A 26,043-nucleotide genomic window follows, 5' to 3' on the forward strand; every position below is an offset into this window, starting at 1 on the left:
ACTCATCAGTATCCTCCCCTGTCACTCCAAATCAGCCACTTCTCCTGATTTCTTATTTCACTCAGTCGTACCACCATCTACCTAATTGCCCAGGCCATAACATTTCACAATATTCTTAGCAGCATTCTCTCCCAGGCCAGCACCAGCCACTATGGAGGCTACTTTCTCTCAGGGGTTCTTTCTGTTCCATTTCTATTGCCATTATCTCAGTTCTTGACCTCAACATTTCTCCCTTAAGATTCCTACAAAGACTTTCTTGCTAACCTCCCCCTTCCCTGCGCCCCCCCCCCCGCCATCTTTTCTTCACACCATAGATGGAAGGGCTGGTTCAAAACTTACCTTCTTAAAGTCTATTCCATGGTTTTCCCACACTTTCAGAATAAAATCCAAGCTCCTTAGCCTGGCATGTGTATGATGTACCTTTATGGTTTGGCCTCATCTTAGCATTCCATTTTCAACTCACCCTGCGCCTTCCCCACCACTCACCCCTGCAACCCTCACCCCTCATGCCCTCTGATCTAGCATTATTTTGTTTTCTCAGGCTTTCCTGACTTAGCACATGTGGCTCTCCTTTCTGAGAACATGCTTCCTTCTACTTGCCCCACCTTTACCCATTTAAGAATTTTAAAAAACCCAAAATAGGAAGGAGAAATTGGATATAGAGATTAAAGCAATTTAACCATATACATATGTTCAAATTACTTTTAATTACTCAACTAATACCTTAGTATATACTCTTATTAAAATTGTTTAAAAATTTAAATTCCTGCCAATAAAGCCGGTTGTCTATGATTACCCACTCCCTTTATGTATATTGTTCTGCAACGTGCTTTTTGACTGGGCTCTTTGTCTTGGAGATCTCTGTCAGAATATCAAGATTTACCTTACTCTTTATCTACTGCTCATTGTTCTACTGTAAGCAGACATTCTAGTACTGAAAGACATTTAGGTTGTCTCCTGATTTTTTATTTTTACAAATATTGCTGGGACTTCCCTGGCGGTCCAGTGGTTAAGACTCCACACTTCCACTGCAGGGGGCACGGGTTCGATCCCTGGTTGGGGAACTAAGATCCCACATGCCGTGCGGCATAGCCAAAAAAAAAAAAAAAAAAACCAAGAAACCACAGACATTGCTACAAGGATTATCCTTGTAAAAATGCCATGCTGTGAACATGTGCAAATATTTCCCTATGGTAGATACCAATAGATAGCATTCCAGCGACACTGACTTTTGGTTCCCCTAACGGACATTATCCATTTACTTGTTTGTCTCTCTCATGGTTCACTAGTTCAAGGGAAAGGACTGTATCTTATGGTTTGTGTATCCTTAGACTTAAACAGAGCCTGGCATATAATATGTGCTTACAAAGTACTTGCCAGATGAATGTGTCTGGCTGCTCTCATTAAACAAAAGGCTTCCTGACCTCTCGTTTATTGTGGTCTTAGTCTGATCATCATAGTAGTCCTTATGCAGAGGCCCTCTGGCCCTTGAGCCTGGGGCGGTGCTTCTCTATATTTGGTGCTTGAGAGAGACCCGTTATAGCTAATTGGGCATGCTTTTGCCTGTGTTACCACCTGAGATTATCATTTTTTCACAGGCCCATGTACTTCCATTTCCTGCATTCAGCTTCTTGGAATAGCCACATCTTTGACAGCCCTACTCTGGCCTCCTTCACACATGTAAGGTGTTGGAAGATCTAGATGACTACTAATTTTCTAACAATTTTTAATAATTCCGTGTTCCCCATCTGTAAAATGGAGATGATGTCTATCACTTATCTCCCCCACTGCATATAGTAAGAAATATTTAGAATGTGCTCTGAGACTTTCAGATGACGGCACTATATAGATGTTGCATGAAGCAACTGTGGAAAGGGGGATTTCTACATTAGTCCATAGGCGTGTGTGTGTGCGTGCACGTGCCCCATCCAACCCATTACATTCTGCCCCTTTAGGTCAGAGACTGTATCTCATCCTGCCTTTATTGCTTGTACCTAGCAGATGTTTGGCTCTATGTTTATTAAATCAGTGCACTGGCTACCATAATAAATAGGTATGGCCAAGATTTATTTGGCATGATCGACTATGCTAAGTTCTATGGTGTTATTTCTTTCAATCAGTGACTTAATGAGCACATTAGTTTGTGTCAGTCATGGTGCTAGATGCTGGTGATACAGTGGTGAACTAGATAAGAGTGTCCCTGGTATCCTGGGATTTCAGTCTAGTGATTTTGGCACAGGGAGTTTTTCAAGGGGCAGTGATGGTGAGACTCCTCCTCCTCCTCCTCCCCTTCCCCTCCTCCTCCTCCTCCTCCCCTTCCCCTCCTCCTCCTCCTCCTCCCCTTCCCCTCCTCCTCCTCCCCTTCCCCTACTCCTCCTCCCCTTCCCCTCCTCCTCCTCCCCTCCCCCTCTTCCTCCTCCTCCCATCCCCCCTCCTCCCCTCCCCCTCTTCCTCCTCCTCCTCTCCCCCTCCTCCTCCCCTCCCCCTCCTCCTCCCCTCCTCCCCTCCCCCTCCTCCACTCGAGCACCAGAACCTTTCAATCCCTCTGTACCCTAGGCCACACTTTACTGCTAGGCCTTGAAAAAGAAGCCGACCTGATGAAAGGGCATTGGTAAACACTTCCCGTGCAGAGCCCTGCAAAGGGAAAGAAAAGTCATTGTCTTGTAGAATCTATCACAGTTTGTTGACAGAATATATTCCTCTAGGACCCCCTCCCTCAGTTTTTCCTCAGAAAACCATACTGTTTATTGTTGCTCTCTTTGTCATCATCTTTCAGTGTCCTTTTTTCATTTCCCTGCATTACCCTGAAACCTTCACTGCCCTTCTGCAGCCTGTCACAATCATCTCCTCATTGGCTAACACTGCATGCTACATCGATTCCCATTTCTTGGCCTTCCATTGCCTGTGCTTTGCCTTCAGCCTGTTATCCTTTGCTTATTGTTGCCAAACTGCTTTTTCAAGGTTGAGCTCCAATCTTATCTCCTCATTGCTACTCTGACCCTCTATCCTCTCATCCATCTTTGAACCCAATTTAAGAACAAATGTCAACAGACTGTTTCAGGATTGCCCGTATTCTCTTCCCAGGAAGACTGTAAATCCTTGGAGAGCTGAGTCCATGTCTTTTATTTAAAAGACACTGTCCTCCACACTGTGAGGCACAGAACAGGGGATCAATAAAGAACTTTATCAACTTAGAGCAGCATCATTTAAATGCCATGTGAGAACAGATGAATGGGTGGGAGATGCTTGAGTAAAACAAATTAAGTTAAACTTGTGTTTCTGTAACATTTTCTTTCATTCAGCATTCACGTAACATTTATGGATCACCTCTATGTGCCAGGTAGCAGGATAGATTTTGGTGATCCATAGATGACTAAAAATGGCCCCTTGCCCACAAGCATCTCCTTATCTGGTTAGACAACACAGAGGTTAAGAAATGAATATATTACTGGGTGATAATTGCTCTCATAGAGGTATGCCATGGAGGTGCCATGACAGTTCTGGAAGGCTGGCCTCCGTCTACCTAGGTGTGGTCAGGGAAGGTTTCACAGAGAAAGTCAGGCATGAGCTGACTTTTGAAGGTGGCATATGACGTGAGCCATATTCAGCTTATTGGAGACATTGAATCTCAACTACTTGTGAGATTTCTGGCCCATCCAAATGTAGATGACTCATATCAAACTCTAACCTGATAGGAGGTATATGCTTTCCCTTTGGAGGTAATTAGGCACCTCTTAGGCCTTTTAGTAACTTCAGTGCAGGAAAGCACCGTGCAGCACAAAAGAGTTCTTGCATTTCCAGAATCTGAGCAACCTGGCAGAAAAAGGCCCTTTGGATTAGGGGCCAGTTTAACATAATAGCTGTCTGAAGTCTTCAAAGTCTACTTGTAAAACCAAAGTGGCAGTTTGATTGCAGTGTATTCACCATCTAAGGTTCCTATTGCTTGGCTAAACTTCATTACCCTTATCAAACATCTCTAATGCTAAATAACCATAATCCCTCCTTTGTCTAAGAATAAATGTAATTACTGACTATACAAGGTAGGGGAAATGAAATTAGCTTAGCAAGCTTCCACATGCCACCTCCAAGCTGAAAGAACACAAAACTCTATTAATTCTTAACTTATTTCTTGGCTGCACACATTTCCATACACCGCATATGTTAATGTGTGGAGAAAGTGTGCAATTTATAACAAGTGCATACTTAGAAGCATTGCTAGGAAAGCAACATTTCAGAGTTTAGCTGCACAGGCAGGAGGCCTGAGTTCACACCTCTAAACCTTGGAGGCTAACACCCTACATACTCTGGAGGCAGTTCATCTTCTGTTGATATCTGCAATTGGCTCCTGGGTTCCCAGAAGCGGCAGGACAATCAAGAGAATCCAAGGAGAAGCTCCAGTTTTGGCTGGACTTCTGGGAGAGCAGGTGGTTGGGAGTAATTAAGGTCTGATTCCTGGTGGCCTCTCACCAACGTAATTAGGCGCCTTCAACCACTAATGAATCTCACACGCATGTTGGGCTATTTAAATCATCCAAGAAAGCCTTGGCCACAGAGACATCTTGCATCACATTCAGGAATGACCTGCTGGGCTCTCTGTCCCCAGAGCTGTCCAGCCCTCACAACCGAGGGCATTTTTAATCACCTGCAAATTCAGTTTAGCTCTTGACTCGGGGGCCAGTCCTGTCTGAGGTGCCCTAGGGCAATAGCTTGTCATCGTAAGCATTATATTTGGTCAGGATTTGACCTCATCTGTCAGTCTTAACAATTCAGATTCTTTTTTGTTCTTGTGACAAAGAACTGTTCTTGGACCCCAGCCCTTAGAACTGGGTTTCTGTGATAGATGCATGGCCCTGAATCTTTCAGGCCTAAGGTCCAGCCTTGTTCTTTCTTTAGCCCTCTTAGAAACTGGAGTTCTGCCCCAGACTTGAGCCCATTGGATTTCCTCTCTGCTAATTGCTACCAGACAAGAAGTTCCTGGATGTCTAATGCTGTGTCCCATCTATCTGCCAGACTCATCAGTGGCTTCCTTCTTCTGGATATTCCTCATGCTGACCTTCTTACCTCAACCAGCTGTCCCATTCTTTTAGCTTTGTGTCAGAATTCCTCCTAAGGCCACTTCTCAGATCTCTAGACCTTTGGGTCCTTGTGCTTTTCTCTCTTTTTTTCCCCTTTCTTTCTTGAGTGCCTCAGCACACAGGCACTTTATCTGTTTTCTTTGCCTCTTACTAGCTCTCATCACCAGTTATCTCTTGGGATTCTTCTGTCTCTCAAAGACTGGCTAGGAAATGAGACAGTCTTTTCTGCCCACACATGCTTGTTGACCTCAAAGACAAGTCCACAGGTCCAGTTCACTTTAAGACTTGTGCTTTTAATCATGGAGAAACAAAGAGGGGGCATTATAAAGGAAAAAAGTTATTATAGTCCTTCTCTGTACTTCCTAACACCTTGTTGGTATGGTACATTGATTTATGCCTCTTCTATTTGTCCCTGCTTTTTCACCATATTTCCTATTCCATCTTCCCTGTTTTGTTCCATCAAACCTTGCTTCTGTAAAAACATTTTAGCTTACAAATTTTGTATGTTCATCCATTCAGCACTTTTTGAGTGCCTACTGTAGGCTAGGAACTGTATAGACACTAGGAATATAGTGTTGATCAAGGAACATCATGCTCCTGCTATTATGGAGCTTGTGTTTTAGTTAGAGGGAGATTAGTAATGAACACATTAAAAAGTATGTGTGTGTGTGTGTGTGTAAGAGAATATCAGATACTAGTAAGTGATATGCAGCAAAATAAAAGTAATGGGAGAGTGACCAGAGCCTATTTCTGATTCTGTGGTCAGTCTGCTTTTCTCAGGAGGTGAACTTTAGGCTTAGAGCTGAATGACATAAAGGAGACAGGAATGTGAAAATCAGAAGGAAGAACATTCCTAAAAGAGAGAACAAGTGGCACAGAGGATTCCAAGACAGTTACAAGTTGGTGTTTTTGAACGTGGAAAGAAGGGCGTGTTGAATGAAGCACAGTGGATGAACGGGAGGAGAGTGGTATGAGTGAGGTCAGAGAAGTTGAATCAACAGGACTTGTTCATGGGCTGGATGCTAGGGGGTGATGAAGGGAAGAGTGGATCAAGGGTGAGCCCTAGATTTTGGATTGGCTATTGTGTATATTTGGTAACACTGCTTTCTGAAATGGGGAAGAGTAGTGAAGAATTTGGAAAGTGAGAGAGAAAGAAAAAGGCTATTCTTTCTGGACATTTTAAGTTTGAGAAGCCTATCACATATGCCAATGCAGACGGCAGGTATCTTCCTTATATTTAAATCCATGGGATTGTGTAAGATTACCTAGAAGGAGTGTAGATAGTTGAGAGAATGGCGCCTAGATCTGAGGTCTAAGGCTTTGTATCCTTAAGAAGTCTAGCAGAGGAGGATCCAGCATCTGAGATTGAATACAAGCAACCAGTAGGAGGAAAACCAAGGGCATAGCATCAAGAAAGGTACATGAAAAAAGTGTTTTAAAGAGAAGGGAGTGGCTGACTGCCAAATGCTACTGAGAAATCAGATGAGAGAAGAGCAAAATTGGCCATTGTTTTTCACTACATGAATGTAATTGATGACTTTGACCATAATGGTGTCAGTGGCGGAGTGTGGATAGAAGCCTGAATGGAATGGGTTGAAGAGAGATTGGGTTGTAATGGAGCTGAGACAGAGAGATACATGACTCTTTGAAGAAATGGTGCTGGGAAAGGGACCAGGGTAAGTGAGCACATGTAGAAGGGGTGGAAGGTTAAGACATTTTTTTTTTAAGTGGGGGATACCAGGTCATGTTTGTATGCAGATAGGGATAATCCAGTAGGAAGAAACTGAAGTTGCAGAAGAGGGCATTATTATAGGATGGAAATTCTTGAGTAGGTAAAATGGAACGGCATCTAGAGAGCAAGTTGTCGGGTTTAACTATAGGAAGTCTGTCTGAAGATCAAAACAAGGCAGAATACAAGGTGATCTCTTGTCTCAAATGGATATTGTTCATTCATTTCTAAGCCCCTAAAGGTCATACACCCCTTAGCAGTGATCTCTGCGGACATTTGCTCAGGACGCCTCTTTCCAACATCTCTTATGGGGACTTTTGCAGCATCTACCTTACTGTGAGTTGCCTGTGTGTGCTCCAAGTCTTAGTCTGTTCTGCAACTAACTGAGCCCTGGCTCTCTAGGCTTTGAGCACAGAAATCCTAGGGCTTATGGACAATCATGCAGGGCCTCATAGGCACGGTAAGGAGTTTGGGAGTTAGGTTTTGGTTTGTTTGTTTATTTCCACTTTATTGAGGTATAATTAACATATAACATTAACATATAACATTGTATATGTTTACGGTGTATTGAATACAATGTGGTGATTTGATACATGTATATATTGCAAAATGACTACCACAGGAGGGTTAGTTTACACCTCTATCTTTTTTGTGTGTGTGGTGAGAACACTTAAGATCTACTCTCAGCAACTTTCAAGTACAGTATACAAAATACAGTGGGAAGACACTGGATGGTTTTCAAAAGGAAATTAAGTTTCATTTGAAAACAAGGACTCTTGCTCTTCTGTATACAATAGATTGGAGGGGTCAAGAGTGGAAGTTGAGGCGAGCCCGAGGGAGACTGTTGAAATATTTTAGATGATAGATGGTGGTACTACTAGTGTGGTGGCAATGGAGATACAAGTAGATGGATGTGAGAGTTATTCCAGCTCAATTCTATGATTTGATAAAATGTTACTCCTGCTTAAATGAAAGGAAAATGGATTCACTGAAAAGAAATAAGCACATAATTCAAATTTTAGTTGGTAATACATAACAGTGAGATCATTATGTGCTAAGGAAATGACCTATATAAAAGCACCTGGCACATAGTAGGTGTTCAACTTAAAAAGCTGTCTTAAAATTTAACTTAGAGGGTGAATAGTTGACCTGTTGTTATGGGGTACTTTGAAAGACCTTAAATATAATCTCAAACCATTACTTTGGAATATTTCAAATTAATGGATACATTCCAAATCATTAAAATAACTGCAAACTCATTTCCAGCCCAGGCATCCTTCTGCATGGTTGTCTTCCAAAGGATAAGCACACACACACATAATCATTACAATTGAGTCTGATCATGTATGCACGCTGTAGCAGGTGTAGCAAGGGTTCTGCCCATTTGTAATTCTGTCCTTTGGTATTTAAGGAGTAGTGCGAGCTTTGCCTCTGGCATTGAGACATTACCCATTCATTAGGACCGGGCAAACCAAGTTGTTTATATAAGAATAGATCCAAGTATTGGCTTAGTCCTGAAGGCTAACCACTACCACACTAGACACTGCAATTCTCAGTTTGCATTTTAAAAGACCACTGTAATCATTGGTTCTCATAGGAAACCACACAACATTCCTGGGAGAAAAATCAAGACTATCCAGCTTACACAACGTGTCTATGGTCAGACTAGGATTGACATTACTTTAGTGGGTGTTTGAGGGACCGTCTAGCAATAGTAGAGGCCTTGTGTTATTAGGAGATAAGGCAGGCAAAGTAGGGTGGGGATCACATCATGGAAAGCTTTTTAGCCCTATCTATTGAGTTTGGGCTTAATCCTGGTCGCAGTAGGGAACCACTTGAAATTTTAAGCAGGGGATTTTGAACATGATTTTTTTTTCAGCTTCCCGAATATAGGGTTTCATTTAGCACCAGGGAGATAAAGTTCCTTGGTGGGCCTTTTATAGTTCAACCCTGGTGGCTGCTTGATATATTTTCTTTCTTATCAAGCCTCATCCCTTATTCTGCTGAAGTCAACGGTCATTTACTGAATTCCTGTCATGTGAAAGGCACTGTGCTAGGCACTTGTTTGTTGTGTGTTTAGTAGAGATCTCATGTCTAAATCCCTAGGCAGCAGGAGTTGTGAAAAAGTTATCTTGAATAGGGGTTTTTACCTTTAAATGCTCAGCTTTAGTTTTTCTCTCTGGGGATTATTTATTTTGTGGTTCAAGTGATTAACCCAGGGCTGCTAGATCCTTCCCATGACTCTGTCACCACTGCCATTATGCAATGTCATTTCCTTTGCCAGTTCACTATTGCCTCTAGGATCAAGTCCAAATGCCCTGGCTTGGCTTACCAGCCTTTTCACAAAGCTGGCCTCAACCAGCCTTTCAGTCTTATTTTTTCTACTCCTGAACTCTCACCCTCGGGTGTTTCACATTCAACTTCCCCTAAGTACACTATGTGGATTACAGAACAAGCTAGACTTTGTGATCTTGACTTGCCCTTAGTATATCATGCTACTTCATGTCTCTGTGGTTCTATATGCCAATGCAGTTGATGAGCATGTGTCAGATCCCTTGGTGTGTTGAGACTGAAAAAAATGCAGCATCGAACCAGATTGCAAACTCCTTTTATTCAAACATTAGAAATTATTTCCAGGCAGAGACTAGGTATGGTTTGCCTCTATCTCTCTTCTTCCATCCAGGGCCTCACTGAGTGGCTGGCAGACAGGAGGTGGCCAGTGCAAGTCAGGTAAATGAATGTGTGCACAGAGAATTCAAACTCATTTCTGTATAGCCTAAGCCAAGCAGAATCAGGATAATGAGTCTGCCAGAGGCCAGGGGGTGCAGTGCAGTGGGCAGAGAAATGGGGAGGATGTGTGGGGAGAGCCTGAAAGCCAGTGGGCAGAATTTTTGATTATCTACTGTTTTAGATCATCTGCCTCACTGCTTCCCTCCATTGGTGTGTATAATTGAGAGCAAGGAATGGATCTTCTGGTTAATTGGTTTTTCTGGTTAACTCGTAGTTGACTGGAAAGTTTTCTTCTTTTGGGGAAAAAAAAATCCTCTCTAACATATACTGAATACTATTTTCTCTCCATGCAATATAAGGCCAAAAAAAATCTTCTTATGATTCAGGAACCATCAACATTGTATTGAATAAATACTCCTGTATTATAAAATCAGCATTTAGTAGACTTCTATTAGTCTGTACTTAGTGCAGTGTCCTGTGGAGGATACAAAATGAGTAAGACCTACCAAATGGACTGGAGCCTGGCAGAGTTCTTTGGGAGGAAATCATGGAGGAAATAGGTCCAATGCTTGAGGCTTAGGTCACTGAGAATGGAAGGGACAGAGATGCATTCCAAGTTGTGCAAAACCTGAGTGTGAAGCAGCAAGATATGAAGAGCAGTTTGCAATCAGGGATTGGAGGACACGAGCTGTCGCTGCGGAACAGAGATCTAGGAGGATCAGAGCAATCAAGGAGAGCCTAGTGCAGGAGCAAAGCTGAAAAGTGTGTTAGGAGGTTAATTTTGGATGGCTTCGAATGCCAAGCTGAGAAATGTGGACTTTATTCTGTAGGCAAATGGAAGCTGGGAAAGGACTCAGTTAGATCCTTCATTTTAGAGGATCACTCCAGCAGAAGTGTGAAGGATGTGTTTGAAGGGAGACTGGAGCCAAAAAGAACCAAATATATGTCCGTTTCAATGGCCCATTCATTCACCCACTCACCCATTCATTAATCCATTCAACAAGTATTCAGGTAGCATCAGTTTGGGCAAGGCACTGTTCTGGCCTGGAGGAGAAATGGCAGGTTAAAGGAAGGCTAAGCTAACAAGAGTGAATGAGAAAACTGAAGAAAGAAATCAAGGAGATGCATAGAATTTCAATGTTATACAAGTAGAAATTGGGTCAATTCTAGATTTCCATTTTGTTTTCATGCTGAAAGTTTGAGTTGCAGGAATAGGAATAGAGTTCTCCCTGTGGCATATTGAACGCCCCTGCCTGAGCAAAGCATGGGGCAAGGCGCTGGTTTGGGGGTAACGGCCAGAGTTTCCTTTTTTTTTTTTTTTTTAAATAAGTTGATGATAGTTTATTGTGACTTTTTTGCAAATATCTTTAAAAGTGTTCATAGCATTGAGTAACATGGCTATTTAAAAAAATAAACAGAGAAGTGACAGAGAATGGATGTTGTATAGTGTCTCATCCTAACAATAAGTAATTTTTTTTAAATTAGTTTCTGCTTTATAACAAAGTGAATCAGTCATACATATACATCTGTTCCCACATCCCTTCCCTCATGCATCTTCCTCCCTCCCACCCTCCCCATCCCACCCCTCCAGGCGGTCACAAAGCACCGAGCTGATCTCCCTGTGCTCTGCGGCTGCTTCCCATTATCTATCTACCTTACGTTTGGTAGTGTATATATGTCCATGCCTCTCTTTCGCTTTGTCACAGCTTACCCTTCCTCCTCCCCATATCCTCAAGTCCATTCTCAAGTAGGTCTGTGTCTTTATTCCCGTTTTGCCCCTAGGTTCTTCATGACATTTTTTTTTAAATTCCGTATATATGTGTTAGCATACGGTATTTGTCTTTCTCTTTCTGACTAACTTCACTCTGTATGACAGACTCTAGGTCTATCCACCTCATTACAAATAGCTCAGTTTCGTTTCTTTTTATGGCTGAGTAATATTCCATTGTATATATGTGCCACATCTTCTTTATCCATTCATCCGATGATGGACACTTAGGTTGTTTCCAGCTCCGGGCTATTGTGAATAGAGCTGCAATGAACATTTTGGTACATGTCTCTTTTTGAATTATGGTTTTCTCAGGGTATATGCCCAGTAGTGGGATTGCTGGGTCATATGGTAGTTCTATTTGTAGTTTTTTAAGGAACCTCCATACTGTTCTCCATAGTGGCTGTACCAGTTCACACTCCCACCAGCAGTGCAAGAGTGTTCCCTTTTCTCCACACCCTCTCCAGCATTTATTGTTTCTAGATTTCTTGATGATGGCCATTCTGACTGGTGTGAGATGATATCTCATTGTAGTTTTGATTTGCATTTCTCTAATGATTAATGATGTTGAGCATTCTTTCATGTGTTTGTTGGCAGTCTGTATATCTTCTTTGGAGAAATGCCTATTTAAGTCTTCTGCCCATTTTTGGATTGGGTTGTTTGTTTTTTTGCTATTGAGCTGCATGAGCTGCAGAGTTTCCTTTAAGGCTCCATATCCTCAGAAAGCATAGGATGCATCCTTAAGCAGGGGGCAAATAGGATTCATTTTAAATCCCACCAGGACTTTGGGAGTAGCTTGACTTAGGTCAGCTATTACATTCTCATTCCCTTTAATTGGCTGCTGGAAGGGGCAGCATAACTGGAACATCTGCAGGTACTTGTGGAATATCTTGTGGAGGTCTAGGGTGAGGACGACAAAGTTGGTCTGAATTAAGGAGGAGGAGTGTTAATTGGTTTAGATTCATGGGTACCAGATTGACAGAATTTGGTTTTTAAATTTTGGGGGTGACATAAAGAGAAGGCTAACTTTGAGGATGTTAATACCATTAACTGAATATCTCTTTCCACTTATTTGTGTCTCTTTTGCCTTATCAGCCAAATGAAGTGGTTGAAATAGATCATTTCTGTGGTAGGGAGAATAATAGTGCCCTAAAGTTTTGTCCATGATCTAATCCATAGAGACTGTAAATATGTTATATGGCAAAGGCGGGATTAAGGTTGCAGATGGAATTAAGGTTGCTAATCAGATGACCTTGAAGAGATTATTTTGGATTATCTGAGTGGACTCAATGTACTTACAAGTGTCCTTAAATGGGGAAGAGGGAAACAGAAGAGGCAGAATCAGAGAGATGGCATCATGGGAAAGACTTGACCAACCATTGCTGGCTTTGATTATGGAAGGGGCCACAAGGGAAGGAATGTAAGCTGACTCTAGATGCCGGGAAAGGCGAGGAAAGGGATGCTCCCACATAACCTCCAGGAAGGAATGCAGCCCTGACCACACTTTGATTTTAGCCCAGTAAGCCCTATTTTGGACTCCTGACCTCCAGAACTGTAATACAATAAACTTGTGTTGTTTCAAGTCACTAAGCTTGTGATAATTTATTCCAGCAGCCATAGGAAACTATTAAAAACTTAATGACTTAATTTCTTTAAATATCCCTTAATCTAAAAGTTATTAACAGGGATGCACATCTTAATCATGTATTGCTGTAAAAAACATATCTGAGCCCCATTCCCAGAAAGTTGGATGCTGTAGAGGTGAGGCATGGCCCTGCTACCTTACTTCTTAAAAGTTCAACAGGTGATTCTAACATACTCCTCCTTTTGAAAATTACTGTAATCTCTCCCTGAATGTCTGTTTAGATGAGAAGAAAGAGCCCAACCATAGAGTTATACAGTTATAGCTATGGAAATCGAGGTGAAGAACGAGCGTGAGAGATGGGCCGTGAAGCCTTAATGCTGTAACCTAGTTTTTCATTTTCATGTCTTAGCAACCTGCAAGAAAATCCCTTGAGTAGAAGCTGCCTACCTGCTGTTCTCACTAAACAACAAACATTGGTGCAGAAAGTTTTTGGTAAGATGTAATTATCTTAAAAATCCTTTTCTCCTTGTCTTTGCAAAAAGCAAATGATATTGTCTTGCTTTACAGTATTTTCTAGGTCAGGACATATTAAAAAAACAAATCTATGGGTGAGTCCTTTGCACATATTCTCAGACATGGCACTTCATTGAAAGCATTCTGAGATCATGCTTCAAAGAACCAGTAACCAGCATAGAGTTCTGTGAAGTCCCTTTCTTGAACAACTTTTATTCCATACACTTAGTAACCTTAGATGGTTATTAATATTAAATTCTCAGGACAATCCCCAGTACATTTTTTTCCTTTAGTGATGGTCTCATTTTAGAACCTGTTTCTGTCAATCATTTCTTACTTCCTCTTAAGACCTTTTTTTCACATTTAGACTTCTTTGGCAGCTGGGCATTTTCACGATACCGCAAAGATATTTAGACCTTTTTATTGCATAGTCTCTTTAAAGTGAGAGAAATAGAGAAGTGGGGCAGGAAGGATGAAAAAAAATGGCAAGAATTGGTTCTAAAGTAATTCTGTCAGACTTCATCTTGGTTCGGGTCCAGGAGCACGAGACTGGGGTCAGCCAGGTAGGAGCATCGGTGCATCAGCCCATCAGTTGGACAGCCTATGGCCATCTGTAGATCCTCAATGCAACGGCTGGCAGAGACTTACTGGTGGGGCAGTGAGGAATGAGACCTTTGGGTTCAAGGAGTTAAATGGGATTTCTTGTGAAGACAGAGATGAGGCTGAGTACATAAGGGCTTTGCTGAAAATGAGGGATAACTGCAGTGATTCAACACTTGTTTTAGCTCATTACCACGGGAGAGTGACAGTCCCAGTGGCAGCATATAAAGCAGGGGAAGTAGAACAAGTTAGAGCAAAGGAAAGCAGGCCTTCTATATGCCAGCACTAAAGGAGCTTCTGTCATCATAATCTGCCTGTGACATGTAAGTGAAGTCACTTCACATCAGTAATGCATGATGGCTAAGAGGGAGGAAAACAAGCTTTCACATGCAGCTAGGACCTGAAATTTTGCATTGTTTTAAAATATATTATGATAGGATGGCTCCCGTACACTTCTATGGGATTGCTGCCACCGTGGCTCTCCTGGTGTCTGCTTTGTCTCAGTCCCTATTTCATAGGCGGACATAGCCCAGCTATACCAATCTTATCTCTACAAGCCATTAGGAAGCCATAGGATATGGGGACAGAGTCACAGGGAATTGTGTGACTTGAGTACCAGCCATTGTTCTGACACCAGCTAATGATGTGATCAGGCAGATAGTTTAAGCTCTTTGTGAATGGGTATGAAGATACCTAATCTTCTAGTGCCTTAAAAACACATCAAGGACTAAATGGGATGTGAATGACTATGAATGTTCTTTAATAATGTATAAACCTATATATAAAAGATATCTAAACCTATATACATGCAGGGTGTGATGGTTATCATGAATAAGGCCTCTCCTTCTGGACTAGGTCTATTTCAGCCCCAGAACAAAAAGGACCTTCCAAATAAGTGAACGATATCATGGATAAATGACCTACATACAGAAGCATAGAAGCACGGCAATGTTGTCATCCCCTATAAATAATCACCACAGTGAGCGGCAATGGCTATCTCCTTCCATTGTTTTCAAAGGCTTGTTCTGGTGCCTTGTGTGGGTAGAATCTGAGTCTTAAATTTTAAATGATGACTGAGTAATTGTAGCTCTTCTCAATGAGTACCATTTCCACAGGAATAGTGTGTTCTTAAAATTTTTAAAAGGGGGCGAGCACTTCTGCTTCTGGACAAGATGGAGAAACAGGGACCATCCTCCCACTTCAAAGAACAAAACAATAGGCAAAATAAATGAAACAATGGCTTGTGAGACACTGGACGTCAGGCAATGAAGGCAGTAATCTCCAAGGCAACCAAAGCAACCCCTATGATTGTCCTATATTCCCGCCCAGAGAGAGCTTCCCAGTCACATTGCAGGGCCCAGTGGACTCTCTGTGTTGAGGAGATGTAACTCCTCTGGAAGTCCAGGGAGTCCAAGGCAGCTAGAGTTTGCAGGACAGTGTAATAGGGAAGAAAGAGCTAGATATAAAAAGAACTGTAGAGATGTGTAGATGGTCCTCTTTGAGTATTCAGATGAATTCAGATCAGCACTTGTGTAGGAAGAAATTACCTAAGGCTGGGGAAAGGAAACATCTGAAAGAACTAAAGTTAATAGTGCTTGGCATTTACACCGACTTAGGAATAGTGCCAATTCCTACTGGCTAGGCTGGAAAAACCTCAAGATTTATGAAACACTGGGTAAAGTAAACATGAGGATTTCAGTGGGGTAGTGGAAATAATTATCCCTAGACTGAACACTGTTGTGATCCCACCTAACAAATCTTAGCAGCAAGACCCAAAAGGATCAAACTGTTTTCAAGTAGCTGCATCTCAGAACAAAGCTCAAGACATACAAAAATATCAAGCACCCAAAAAGGAAAAATAATCATAACACCTGGCATCCAATCAAAAGTTACCAGTTATGAAAAGAAATTGGAGGGACTTCCCTGGCGGTCCAGTGGTTAAGACTCTGCACTTTCACTGCAGGGGCCATGGGTTCTATCCCTGCTCAAGGAACTAAGATCCCGCATGCCACACGGTGCGGCCAAAAAAAAAAAAAGAGAGAAGTTGGAAAATTCAATTCAAAATGGTTAAATCGATCAATCAAAACTGAACCAGATCGGGCTTCCCTGGTGGCGCAGTGGTTGAGAGTCCACCTGCCGATGCAGGGGACACGGGTTCGTGCCCCAGTCCGGGAAGATCCCACATGCCGCGGAGTGGCTGGGCCCATGAGCCATGGCCGCTGAGCCTGCACTTCTGGAGCCTGTGCTCCGCAACAGGAGAGGCCACAACAGTGAGAGGCCCGCGTACTGCAAAAATAAAAACAAAAAAACAAAAAAATAACTGAACCAGAATTGACACAGATATCAGAATTAGCAACAAGTAAATTAAAACAATTATGACTATATTCCATACGTTAAAAAACTTAGACACAGAAGTTGAAGACATGGAGCCAAACTGAACTTCTAGAGATGATAACTACCATATCTGATTAAAAATACACTGAAGGAGATTAATGGCAGATCATCCAACATTGCAGAAGAAAGTATTAGTAAATTTGAAGACATAGCAGAGCCAAGTATCCAAAATGAAACACAGTGAGAAAAGAGAATAAAATGCAAATGAACAGATATCAGTAAGCTATCTGACCATGTCAGGCAGCCCAATATGCACATAATTTGAGTCTCTGAATGAGCAGAGAGAAGGGGACACTGAAAAAATATTTGAAGAAATAATAGCCAAAAATGTTTCAAATCTGATGAAAGCTATAAGCCCTCAGATGTAAGAAGTTCAATGAATCCCAAGCACAACGAATGTGAAGAAAAGAAAACAAATGCATATCAGAATCAAATGCCGTAAAATGAGTGATAAAGAGACAATCAGAAAGCTAAGAAAGTCACATTATGTACAAAGAAAGAAAAATAAGGATGGCAGCAGATTTTTCACCAGAAACTGTGAAAGCAAGAAGGTAGGAGAAAAACATCTGTAAAGTACCAACAGGGAAGAAGAAAAAAAAAAAGCAGACAACTTATATCTCTATACCCAGGAAAATACCTTTCGAAAATGAAGGTAAAATAAAGACTTTTTCAGATATACAAAAGCTCAAAGAATTCATCCCCAGCATACTGTTACTATAAGAAATACTCAAGGAATTACTTCAAGCAGAGAGAAAATGATACCAGATGGAAATCTGTATCAATACAAAGGAATGAAGAGCACTAGAAATGGCAACTTCATGGGTAAGTATAAATATCTTTAAGATATAATTGTTCCAATAAAAATAATTTTTAAAATGTACTATGGGCTTTATAATATATACAAAAGTAAAATGTGTGATAATAATAGTACAAAGGTCAGGAGGTGAGAAATGGAGGGTGATGTTCTTGTACTATACACACAAACTGGTATTACTTTACAGTAGACTGTGCCATGTTTAAAGATGTGTCATGTTTAAAGATGCTACAAACCCTAAATCAATCATTAAAATAACAGAGTTATATCTACTAAGCCAAAAAAAAGCAGTAAAATGGAATCATTAAAAAACATTCAAGGAATCCAAAAGAGAACAAAGAACAGATTGACAAATACAGAACAAATAACAAGTTAATAGACTCAAACCTAATGACATCACATTATCACATTAAATGGAGATGTTTTAAGCACTCCAATTAAAAGACAAATATTGTCAGATTGGATGAAAATGCAAGACACAAGTACAAGCTGCCTACATGAAATACACATTAAATATAAAGACACAAATAGGTTATCAATAAATGATATAAAAATACCTTGCTAACGAAAAACATTTTGCCTGTAACATGCTAATCACTACCTGAGTGGCTATATTAATATCAAAGTAGATTTCAGAGCAAAGAATATTACCAGGAAGAGGGAATGTCATTTCATAATGACGGTGGAGTCAATTCATCAAAAGGACATTAAAAACCTAAATGTTTATGTACCTAATCATAGAGCTTCAAAATATGTTAACAAAAACTGATAGAACTGCCAAGAGAATAGACAAATCCAAAATTATGGCTGGAGATTTCAATACCCCTCACTCAGTAATTAACAGAGCAAGTTAAATAGAAAATCAATAGGATTTAGTCAACTTGAACAATACTATCAATCGACTTGACCTAAATGACATTTATAGAATATTCTACCTAACGACAGCAGAATTCACATTCTTTTCAAGTGCATATAGAACATTTACCAAGATGGAACACATTCTGGGCTAGAAAACTACTTTCAACAAATTTAAAAGGATTCACGTCATATGAAATATATCCACTGACCACAATGGCATCAAAGTAGAAGTCAATAACAAAAAAGTCTCTGGAAAATCCATAAATATTTGGAAATGAAATTACAGACTTCTAAATAACCCATGGATGAAAGAATAAATCAAAAAGGGAATTAGAAAGAACTTTGAACTGGATGAAAATTTTTTTTAAAATTCTAATTTGTAGCATAATACTAACACAACAGTTGGAGGAAAATTTATAGCACTTAATGCCCATGTTAGAAAAGAAGAACGATATTAAGTCCAAGATCTAAGCTTCCCCCTTAGGAAACCACAAAAAGCAAAGCAAATTTAGCTAAAATATACAAAAGAAAGAAAATAATGGAGATCAAAGCAAAAATAACAACAAGGAAAATCAATGAAATCAAAACCTGGTTCTTTGAGAAGATCCATACAATATGTAAACCCCTAGCCACATGGATCAGGATTGAAAAAACAGAAAATATATAAATTAGAGCATCAGGAATGAGAGAGGCAATATCTGTATGTATTATATAGATACTAAAAGAATAATAAAGAAATCATGAACAACTCTATGCCAGTAAATCTGATCACTTAAGAGGAAATTGACAAATCTTAAAAGACACAAACTACTAAAAGCTCATGTAAGAAAAAATAGATAACCCGAATACATGTATATCTAGTTTTTATAAATTGAATTTGTTCTTATAAACCTTTCCATATCCAGATGGCTCCACTGTGGATTTTGTTGAATATGTGAAGAAGAGATAATATCAAGTGTATAGAAACTCTTCCAGAAAATTCAAGGAGAAGGAATACTATCCAAATTTCTGTATGAGGTCAGCACTGTTGTGATTTCAAAAGTAGACAAGACATTACAAAAAAGAATACTACAGACCTATATCCTTCATGATCATAGATGCAAAATTTCTAAACAAAATGTTAGGAAATCAAGTCGATCTGCAGTTGGTTGACTCTGCCAGTGTGGAACCCTTAGATACAGAGGACTGACTATAAGTGGCTTGAGCATCCCTGGATTTTGGTATCCACTGGGGGTCCTGGAACCAATCCCCTGTGGATACTGAGGGACAACTGTATGTAAAAATGATAATACATCATGACCAGATGGAGTTTATTCCAGGAATTCGGGGTTAGGTTAGTATTTGAGAAGCAATCAATGCAATTTTCCGCATTAGCAGATTTAAAAAGAAGGTGGGACGAAGTGAGAGAGTGGCATGGACTTATATATACTACCGAATGTAAAATAGCTAGCTACTCGGAAGCAGCCGCATAGCACAGGGAGATCAGCTTGGTGCTTTGTGACCACCTAGAGGGGTGGGATAGGGAGGGTGGGAGGGAGACGCGAGAGGGAGGGGATATGGGGATGTATGTATATGTATAGATGATTCACTTTGTTATAAAGCAGAAACTAACACACCATTGTAAAGCAATTATACTCCAATAAAGATGTTTAAAAAACCCATATGATCATATCAATTTATGCATTAAAAACATTTGACAGAATGTAACATCCATTCCTGACAAAAAGTGTCAGCAAATTGGGTATAGAAGGGACCTTCCTCAACCTGATAAATATTATCTACACAGCTAACATCATTCTGAAGATGAAACACTGAATTAATTTCCTCTAGGATTAAGGACAAGAATTCCAGGAACAGCTTTCCCACCAGAGTGAAGGACAGGGATCCTTTTCATTCATCCCAATATCCCCTACCATCTTGCATGTAGTTAATACTTAAGAAAGATGTTTTTTTTTTCCTTGTGATGAGAACTTTTAAGATCTACTCTCTTAGCAACTTTCAAATATACAATACAGTATTATTATTATTTGTTTTGAATTTTATTTTATACAGCAGGTTCTTATTAGTTATCTATTTTATACATATTAGTGTAGATATGTCAATCCCAATCTCCCAGTTCATTCCACTACCAACCTCCCACCCCCTGCTTTGCCCCCTTGGTGTCCATACGTTTGTTCTCTACATCTGTGTCTCTATTTCTGCCTTGAAAACTGGTTCACCTGTACCATTTTTCTAGATTCCACATATATGCATTAATATACGATATTTGTTTTTCTCTTTCTGACTTATTTCACCCTGTGTGACAGTCTCTGGGTCCATCCATGTCTCCACAAATGACCCAATTTCGTTTCAGATATAGTTTTGTTTTTTCTAACATCTTTATTGGAGTATAATTGCTTTACAATGGTATGTTAGTTTCTGCTTTATAACAAAGTGAATCAGCTATACATATACATATATCCCCATATCTCTTCCCTCTTGCGTCTCCCTCCCTCCCACCCTCCCTATCCCACCCCTCCAGGCGGTCAAAAAGCACCAATCTGATCTCCCTGTGCTATGCGGCTGCTTCCCACTAGCTATCTACCTTAGGTTTAGTAGTGTATATATGTCCATGCCACTCTCTCTCACTTTGTCACAGCTTACCCTTCCCCCTCCCCATATCCTCAAGTCCATTCTCTAGTAGGTCTGTGTCTTTATTCCTGTCTTACCCCTAGGTTCTTCATGACATTTTTTTTTCTTAAATTCCATATATATGTGTTAGCATACGGCATTTGTCTTTCTCTTTCTGACTTACTTCACTCTGTATGACAGTCTCTAGGTCCATCCACCTCATTACAAATAGCTCAATTTCATTTATTTTTGTGGCTGAGTAATATTCCATTGTATATATGTTCCACATCTTCTTTATCCATTTGTCCATTGATGGACATTTAGCTTGCTTCCATGACCTGGCTATTGTAAATAGTGCTGCCATGAACACTGTGGTACATGACTCTTTTTGAATTATGGTTTTCTCTGGGTATGTGCCCAGTAGTGGGATTGCTGGGTCATATGGTAGTTCTATTTGTAGTTTTTTAAGGAACCTCCATACAGTATTGTTAACTATAGTCCCCATGCTGTACATTACATCCCCATGACTTATCTATTTTATAACTGGAAGTTTGTACCTTTTGACCCCCTCCACCCATTTTATCCACCCCAACTCCTCACCTCTGGCAACCACCAGTATGTTCTCTCTTTGGCTGAGTTCAGGTGTTTTTGTTGTTGTTGTTTAGATTCCACGTATAAGAGATCATACAGTATTTGTCTTTCTCTGTCTGTCTTATTCCACATAGCATAATGTCCTTGAGGTCCATCCATGATGTACAAGAAGCCACAAAAGATCTCTTGGCTTCTTGTTCAGTATTTCCTCCACTGCATAATTTTGTTTTTCTTTATGTACTGCCATGTCACTTGCTAGATTCCTAAACTTCCTGCAGGGCTGTATAGGAGGGGATGGGCGTTGAGGTGGGTGGCATATCTACCCTCTTTTCAGTTTACTCTGCGTTTGTTCTTGTTCCTCTTCTGAATATCACTGCCTCTGCTGGTCATGCAAACTCTTTCCTCTGTTCTGCTTTTAAAACCACACGTTTTTTCTTTTCTGCCTTTAGGTATCTGGAAGTTCCTTTGAGTCTTTATCCTTTTTTGATCATTTCTCTTTCTCCATTCATTGAATGTTATGTTTACTTTGTCAAAAGAATCAAATCGTTTAATCTGTGTTGTCAGTAGGAATAGTGATTGAAGTATGCTATCTAGTGTAAACCATTGGTCGGTAGGGACTTTTTCCCCCACAGAAATGAATACATGTATTAAGGATACCCTGGGTGCCTCTGGGGGATGCTTTTAAAAATCTCCATTTTACTTAACTTTTTTTCTTTCTCAATATCTCTAATTCATTTAATGTTACCAACTCTTCTACGTATGTATGCTGGTCTCATACCAGCATGAAAAGCATAAATTGCCTATGTTCTATCTGTAACCAGAACTTCTTAATTTCCTTTCCTTCTTCTCATCCAACCCCCATGTTTGCTTGTTTGTTTGTTTGTTTTAAATTAAGGTAACAATACTATACAGGCCATTATTTTATATAGGAGTTACTCAGTGATAGAGACAATCAAGCTTCTCTATCCCAGCTAATGGGGTAACCAGTGACATTTGCCCAAGATGTCAGGTCAATTTAATTCTTTCATTTTGCAAACAACCTTGCCATTTACATAGGTTGCCTCTGATTCACGGGTTATAATAGCCAAGGGGGTGGTTACTTCATTTGGATTTTTAAAATGTAAATGTAAGACTCTGCAAGGCAGCAAGATGTATTAAAAGCTTTCCAAGCATTAGAAGTGCAAAATGCAGAGCGGTACCCACAGACTCTTATAATGGCCCTAAACACTCCTGTTTCAGTAACGGAAAATGGAAGAGTCCTGAAGTGTTTTTACTCCCTCTCAAAATACAAATGGAAAATTGGCACATAATAACTTTTCACTCACAGTGCAGTTCAGCTGGAGGAAAAAAGAATCTTATGTAAGAGGATTTTATTGTTAATAAAACAAATCACTGACAAATTTTTTTAAAGGAGGCAGAACAAAAAGACGTTATTAAACACAAAGACAAAAAGAATGGCTGTAAAGATGACCTAGTTTTATTTGAAAGTGTCTGTAGCAAAGTTATAGAACATATGTACTGTTTTCAATGCAGACAAAGAGCAAGAAGCATTAATTTTCCATTAACCTGGTGGCTTTTTAGGTGTGTAATTAACAATCTATCATTATCTATATCTCCCTGTGCTTTGAAAATTGAGAAGACGTCTGGGTTATTCAGGCCCTGGAGCGGTTTATATGAACTGTGCAAAAATTGGGGCAAAAAAAAAAAAGGTTTTGACTAGAGCGATATTAATAATTTTCAGTTCTTCATTTCACCATTTGTGTGTAAACAGCCTAAGCCAAAGAGCTGTACAAAATGCATTTCTGGAAACATTAGTGGACTGAGAATTTGTATATTTGTACATTTGTATATTTTACATGAAAATGTCATCTGATTTTTGTATTAAAGTGTTATCAAAAATTTCAACTCCAGGGCTTCCCTGGTGGCGCAGTGGTTGAGAGTCCGCCTGCCGATGCAGGGGACACGGGTTCGTGCCCCGGTCCCGGAAGATCCCGCATGCCGCGGAGCGGCTGGGCCCGCGAGCCATGGCCGCGGAGCCTGTGTGTCTGGAGCCTGTGCTCCGCAACGGGAGAGGCCACAGCAGTGAGAGGCCCGCGTACAGAAAAAAAAAAAAAAAAAAAAAATTTCAACTCCAGAGGGGAAAAATCTAATTTGCTCTCATGTTATTTATGATGAATAATTAAGGCAATTGAAAGAGCTATGCTTTCTGAGTTAGAGACAATCTCTAGGCTGCTTCATGAAACTAGAAATTGTTCCAGAAATATAGTAAACTAGAACGTCGAATAGGGTCTGTCCCTAAAAGACGGGAAAACCTTGCAGTTCTAGCTTGTGCAACGAAGTGTCTTAGCCTCTCTGCATATAATTTTCTGAATCTGTATACATCGGGCTGATGTTACAGGGAATGTGGAGGATTAAATGAGGTAATACGTGAAAACCCCTGGCACGTAGTATTGTTTGGTAGATGAGACTGCTCTTAACGTAACAGTAAGGTAGGGCAGAAGAAAGAATGTTGAAAGCCTTAGAAACACTATTATGTTTGGCCTTAAATACTATTTTTTAAATTTGATTGAAGTATAGTTGATATACAGTGTTGTGTTAATTTTTGCTATACAGCAAAGTGATTCAGTTATATACATATATATATTCTCTTTCATATTCTTTTGCATTATGGTTTATCACAGGATGTTGATATAGTTCCCTGTGCTATACAGTAGGACCTTGTTGTGGCCCTAAATACTTCTGTTCCTCTCTATGTTGAAATGGTAAAAGGTGGTTAGGTATAGATCTGAGTGTCCCAAGAATGAGGCTTTCTCTTAGAGACTCTGTAGCAGAGCAGGCAGCTTGAAAGTACATTGGTTTTCTCTGTAAGGAATGCAGATACATATCCTGGTCTTTCCAGCCCTTCTTTGCTGTCATATCTAATTTGGTAAGAGCTTATTTGCTTCTCAAGTCTGGGCACTTTTCAGTTCTTTCTTATTAAAATAAAGGTTTCCCTTGCTTTTTGAAAGTTTGCTTTATGCCATTTCCCTTTGATGAAAGGCCTACCTCCTATGAAAGACTCACCTTCGTACCTGTTTTCTCTAATTGAAAGGAATCTGGAGAGGATTTTTGCTTTCAGGAAGGAAGGTGAAAAGCAAAAATAGCACTCGGCGTTTGTTTTACAGCGAGTGCATTTGAATTGTGGAGGTCTACTTATACACAAATTGTTTTCAATACGTACAGTACTATCCAATCCACAGTTGGTTCAATCCTCAAATGGAAACAGCAGATTCAGGGGGCTGACTATAGGACTTGAGTATCTGTGGAGTTTGGTATCCATATCAGGTTCTGAAACCACTCGCCTGCAGATGCTGAGGGGCTGGCTGTATGTGGGATCTGTCAGGTTGTAGAAAATGGAAATACCTTGGTATGTTGAAGTGAACCCAGGGAAACCACTTAGATTGTGCAGCTCTTACGGTAGCATGCCTTGGGTCTTTATTATTTGTGCACATGTCTGAATTCTCCACTAGATTGTAAGATCTTTGGAGGCAATGTTGGTGTTTTGTTTTGTGACCTTCAGAGCTTGACACAGGGCCTGACACACAGTAGATATTCAACAGAAGTTTGTTGATTCCCGAATTTACAGAGACTCTCCTATTTAAGAGATACCATTATGTTTTTACCTGTCAAATGAACAGATCTTAAGAAGAATGATAATACAGGGTATTGGTGATTGAGCAAGGGAACTGGGTGGCTATAGTATGATCATCACTGTCATTATTATTTTTAATGGCAGCTGAATATAAATCAGGCAATGTTCCTGGAATGGCATTCTGATAACATGTTTAGAAGTCTTGAACATTTTCATACCTTTTTACCCTTCATTTCTAGCATTTTTTCCTTTGAAAATAAATGATTGTTACAATTTAGCTGCAAGGACGTTCATAGGTTTGAATATAATAAAAGAATCTAAACAACTTGAATATCTAATAAAATGAAAGTAGTTATATAAACTATGTAAGATCTATACAATGAAATGCATTATGCAGCTACAAAAAACAATGTAGAACTACATTAAGATAGAAAGAATCTATCTATACCAATCTGTATATATATGTTGAATAGCCATAAACCAAAGTGTTAGTACAGTCAGTACCTGTTGGGGGATTGGTTCTAGGACCTGCTATGGATACTAAAATCCCCAGATGCTAAAGTCCCATAGTTGGCCCTCCATATCAGTGGTTGTGCATCCATAGATTCAACCAACCCCGGATCATGTAGTACTATATGTATTTATTGGGAAAAATACACGTATAAGTGGATCTGCACAGTGCAAACCTGTGTTGTTCAAGGGTCGACTGTACAATCATCCCTTGGGTATCCATTGGGGATTGGTTCCAGGGCCACACCCCCCACCCCATGGATGGTCAAGTTCCTGGTGTAAAATGGCATAGTACAGTCGGTCCTCTGTGTCCATGGGTTTTGCAACCATGGATACCTGGGGCCTACTGTAGTGTTTATTATTGGGTGGTATAATTACATATGTTTTTCATTTCCTATTATTTTGCTGATTAGTGTCCTATAATTTTTCTGAAGTGAATGTGCAGTACTTGTGTTAAATTTGTTTCTAAATGAATACAAGGGGGAAATGCTTGAACAAATGAATAACTACAAAATACTTATTAATAATTTCATGCCGATTCCATCCCTGAGGGGTAAGCCCCAAGTCACTGAAGTGCAAATGAAGATATGAATTCTAAAAAGGGTGATAGAGGTCCTCCCATTTTTTTCCCCTTT

Source organism: Mesoplodon bidens, assembly GCF_964165515.1.
Source record: "Mesoplodon bidens genome assembly, chromosome: X".
Lineage (NCBI taxonomy): Eukaryota > Metazoa > Chordata > Mammalia > Artiodactyla > Ziphiidae > Mesoplodon > Mesoplodon bidens.